This window comes from Microtus ochrogaster, unplaced genomic scaffold, assembly GCF_000317375.1.
Source record: "Microtus ochrogaster isolate Prairie Vole_2 unplaced genomic scaffold, MicOch1.0 UNK54, whole genome shotgun sequence".
In the NCBI taxonomy this organism is placed as follows: Eukaryota; Metazoa; Chordata; class Mammalia; order Rodentia; family Cricetidae; genus Microtus; species Microtus ochrogaster.
In genome coordinates this window covers 896,040-901,429 of record NW_004949152.1, presented here as the reverse complement: position 1 = coordinate 901,429, position 5,390 = coordinate 896,040, and positions in this window count along the sequence as shown.

Sequence of the window (5,390 nt, the reverse complement as noted above, 5' to 3'; positions counted from 1 at the left end):
TTTGATTAGAAAATAAATATTGGCTTACACACTCAACTGCTAATATTTAAAAAAGAGAACAGTCTTAAATGTGGTTGATGTCAATTTTCAAATTGCAGCCCGTTTTGTGTTCATTTCCTTAAATCAGGCGTGGCGAAGCAAGAAAGTATCAATTTGTTGATGCTTTGCTTTTGTGCCCGATGGTTTTTCATGAAACGCATTGTGGTTTCTGTGAAAAAAAAAAAACAAAACAGACCGTTTCTTGGTGTTTTGGGAAGCAGAAAAATAAAGACGTATATTGGAATGCATATACACATACTTAAATCCTATCAGGTGAACCAAGAGAGGGGGAAGGGAGGAAAGAGAAGGAAGCAGGGGGACAGCAAGCCTGGGGGCAATGGTCAAGGGGTGTTGTGTGTGTGTGTAAGAGAATGTGTAAAAGACTCAGTGTGTATGTGAAAGTGAGTGTGTATATGTGAGTGTGTGTATAAAAGTCAGTGTGTATGAGTGTGAGTGTGTATGTGCGTGCGTACCTGTGTGTGCCTTGCTGTGTGTGTGCGTGTGTGTGTGTGTTGAAGGGCTGAGGCCAAGCAGTAGTCGAGACATGCAGAACCTGGATCCTATCAGCTGCCACCCAATTCAAAACCCACGTTTTAACGGGAACCCCGGGTGATTGACACACGCATCCAGCCTTTGAGAAGCTCCATAATTGACATGGCTGCTTCTCTTCCAGTGTTTAAGGTTGACAGTTGTGAAAGCTTGCGACTTATCACGGTCCCTGTTTCACAAAGAGTTTGAAACTGTGTCACAAGTTAGTTATTTCAAGCTTTCTCAAAGTCAATTATAATAAGTCTTCATTAGATCCTTTTAAAACAATTTTCTTCTCTTTCCCTTAAGGTGTCTTGAGCTTTCTGGACCTCCTTGGAAGGTTCTCCGCTTCCTCGGCCATTTCCCTTTTACCCTGATCACCACATTCATCAACCCACGTCACAACGCTAGGCCCTGTGCCATCCTGGCTTTTAAAACACAGAGCAGGTAATAATGATATGGTTTCCATAACAACCACAAAGACACTACGAAGTCCTGTCTTGACTATAGAATCAATTACTTATTTGTATGGAATTTTATTTGGTTTTGAGACAGGGACTCTTTACAGAGGCCTGGCTGACTTTGAACTCACAATCCTCTAGCCTATGTCCCTTGTGGGCTGGGACTTGTGGACTGCACCCCCACACTTCAGCTCAGGATCAACTATTTAACTATTACATTGTGCAACTGAGTATCTTAAAGGAGAGCTCAAAGCCTCCTCGGAAGGCAGACAGCCAGGGAACCCTCATGCATGCATGGGATACAGTCAGAATCTACCATTAGAGACAGTGGCTTTAGACTTTGTGTTCTTTAATATCTACAGAGTCTTTCTTAAACTTGAAAGAATCTCGAGATCTAATCCAGCTGTCAACCAGTTTCTTAGGGACTGTCAAATTTAACCACATATAAATTTCAAAGTTTATGGCCTAAAGCCAAAAGTTATCAGGGAAAACATCTGCGATTTATAATTATTATATGGATTTGTCGTCTTAAATGAAAAGGGGTTGCTTGTTTGAGTGTGATTTTTTTTATTGCATATATTCATTGTGCAACACAGTAATGGTTTCCTTACAGTATCTTCATGTATGTATATAATGTGCTTCAATCATATTCACCCCCACATTATCCTCCAGTCCCCTTACCCCACTTATTCTGTCCCCAAATAGGGTCCCTCCTATTTTAACAAGTCCTACCCCCCTCTTCCTCTTTTCCTTCCTCCTCTGTACTCTGCATGAGAGAAAACACACGATATTTCTCTGTCCTGGTCTTCCTTCGCATGCTGATCTCCAGTTCCACAAATGGTATGACGGTCTTCTTCTTTATTCCGACTCCAACCCCACCGTGCACAGACCCTGCTTTTCTGTGTCCTCTCATTTCCTTCTGGGCATCGAGACTGATTTCACAATTGTCTGCCTTCGGCTAGTGCAGGGTGTGCCGGGGTGCCCCGCTCCTTCTGCTGCACTTCCCCGGAGTGGTACAGCTGGGTCATATGACAACTCTAGCTTTAGTTGTGACAACCTTCACATTGCTTTCTAGAATGGCCATACTAATTGACTGTTTCCCTAACAGATTCCACAGCATCCCCATCCTTGCCAGCATTAATTCTTATCTTAACAGTTGAGTTTATATATGTAATTCATTCGGGAAAAGGCACGTCCAATGGGAAAAAGGACACTTTGCATACAGAAACAAAGAAGACAAACCGGAAATGAATACATGAAATGGTGCTCAAATTCATTCATAAAGATGACGCACCAAAGCAAACATGGCAGAATATCGTAAGGCTGGCATTTCATCACAAATGATGAGACTTGACAATATCAGCTGCAGGCAGAAACAGGCTCTCTCCTCCTCACTGCTGGAACTGGGCTGCCCTCAGCACGCGGAAGGCCGGATGGTCACTTCTATCAGAACAGAGGATGTGCCCCGCTCTTTACCTCAGCAGTCCCAAGCTGGGAATTTAATCTAGGAAAACACTTGCAAAAATGTTGAGCAGGGAGGAGCAGGGCTGTAAGAAGCAACAAGTCAAGAGCTGAGCAGCCTATGATGCTGCAACCCAATGAAGGGGAGCAATCTCTGCCAATGTAGATGCAACCACCCTGTGTGCTTGGCCTGACTGTTCTGTTTATTACACATACAAAGCAGAAAAGCAGAGACAACTTGCTCCCTTTAGATTAAAAATGCATACCGAGCAGTAGGTGATGGACACATTTTTCCAGAAAATGCTTCAAAAGAACCGGCTGATATTGCTCCCTTTGTGATGAGGGAATAGCTTGGCAGTGAAGGGTAGGAGAAGATGGTCTTATTTTTAATGTTTACTCTACCTTTTCCGTTTTCTAGAAGTGTATATGTAACGAAGGCCAGCAATGTCTTGGCAATGAGCTTTTGAGCCATGCTGTCTTCAATCCCAGCTATAATAATATTAGGAGAAACTCTCTAGAGAGAATTTATTTCCCTCCCCCATGTTCATCTTCATCACTGAATCCCTCCCAGCAAGGAGACTTCCCACCAAGTAGCCAGACATCCTGGAGAACTTTCTCCAGGGGGCACTCAGATTGAGGCAAGAGAATCACAGATCCCTGGTCAGTCTGAGGTACAAAACATGATTTGAGAGAGAGAGAAAGAGATAGAGATAGAGATAGAGATAGATAGATAGATAGATAGATAGATAGATAGATAGATAGATAGATAGATAGATAGAGAGACCCACAGAGACAATGTATAGATAGGGTGATTTCTTTAATGCAGAGTTCTCCACCTGGTGAATTCCCTGCTCAGAAAATGGTCCAGCCTGTGTATGTGGACAGAGACATAAAACAAACCATCTGGTTTTTTGGAAAAAGAAGAGTGGGTCATGGGTCACCTGATCACCATCATCTCAAAAGTGAGCACTTTTGTTTTCCATTGCACTGCAGGGGGGTTTCTGTTTGTTTGTCTACTTGTTTGTTTTTGGTTTTGTTTTTCAGAAGTGGGTAGTGGGGAAAATCTTGAATGAGGATTGAACATCATCTGACTATTCATTAATCTACCCTCCACCCGTGTATGACTGGTAAGGAGAGAGAAATCAAAGAAAATTCCAGTGGGATATGCCTGCCAGGACTCTTTAGGGATGTGTAGCACTGTGGGCTTCAGAGCTTCTCTGTGTCCTAACAAAGAGGTAAGAGAAGCAAAGAAAAAGGTGGTTTTGTAGTCAGAGATTGAGGTGCAAGTTCCAGACCAGTGTGTCTTTGAAATTGTGGCCAGGAGACTTCTCTCTGAACCCCATTACATGGCCAGGACAGGCAAGGCTCTGCTCTAGTTGTAAGCAACCCTCTGGTTGTCAGCGGTTATATGCAATACAGGTTTAATCAACTCACATGAAGTCACTTGTTGATGGCCATGTACTAGGTGGCCATCCTCCCTGGCATGGGGAGTTATTTACTGACAAGGACTAACTATGTGGTCCCCAGCTATGTATTCCCACATAAGGGTGTCAGAGAATGAAATTGGCTTGTGAACTACTGAAAACAAAAACAAAAGGAACTTGTGTAACAAAACTGGGCTATTGTTGCCACATTTAATGTCCTCATCTGTAAAGTGAGGTGATGCCCACCCTACAGTGTACTATGAGATTGACATAAGGATTCATGAAAGAGGGGCGTAATATACAGTAGACACTCAAGAAGCAGTTACTCTCACTGACGCCACTGACTCTCCATTGGCTGGGCGCTTAGGTGTATTAGTTAGGTTTCTCTAGAGGAACAGAATTGATAGAATAATTACACACCACACACACACACACATACACACACACAAATTTGTTAAATTGGTTTATATTAAAATGACAGCAGCAGTCTCACACTCAAGAGGCTGAGAGCCCAGTAGACGGCCTGAACCTGGAGCCTCAGCAATCTGAGTCGCCCACAGCGGTTCTCCCTGGAGAGAACCCTGAAGTTACTCAGTCCGCAGTCCACAGGCCTGGGGGCCTCATCAATACCCCAAACCCCAGAGGCTTCTCGAAGAACTGCTGGTCCTCCATTGGGGCTGGAAGCCTGGGAATGATGGTTCTAATACCAGTAAAGAATCAGCGGCAGCAAGGCCAGACAAGATAAGATAATGGAGAGAAGGCCAGGCTAGCAACGGGCAGATTTTCTTCCTTCGGCCATGCCCCTTCAAACAAAACAATCAAAGCAAAACAAAATAGATCAGGCTGCTGCCGGAAGCTGCCACCCACATTTTCAGGGTAAGACTTCCCACATCAATTAAGGCAGTTAAAAACATTCCTAAGTTGTGGCTCCCTGCTCAGGTGATTCTAATTTGTGGCATGACCATCATAAGGGGTTTGTTAAATGTGCCTCAGGCTGCAGACACCCAGTGGTGGTGTTAGTGTGCCTGTCAGCATGCCTATGGCCATGGTGGCTCTCCATCATGTGAGACACGATACGCAGGAGAGCCTCTGGGTGTCACTGGACACTGGGACTCAAGGCAGAAGGGCCGGGTACCAGTCCCCAGCCATCACGTGAATGAAGGCCTGTCCTAACACTTGCCCGGATGCTCACCAGCAGCCAAGGAAAGCCAGCAAATTCCAATGCTCAACACTTGGAGGAACTCAACCATTTGATGGCGGTCATAACAGAAGTGTCTGCTAGTTTCTTCTTTCGCCTGCGTTTCTATAAGGGGATTGATCCTCATTCGCAGAACTGCCACCCGGTGACATCGCCTCACCCTTAGGTTGAACCATAGGCTGGTGTGTGGACTGGAGAGTCGGTGGGACACATAAATAGGCTGTGATTAAGTTTTAACTCCTGGCTCAGAGATGAGAGGCGGACAATTGAAGGTTGGGA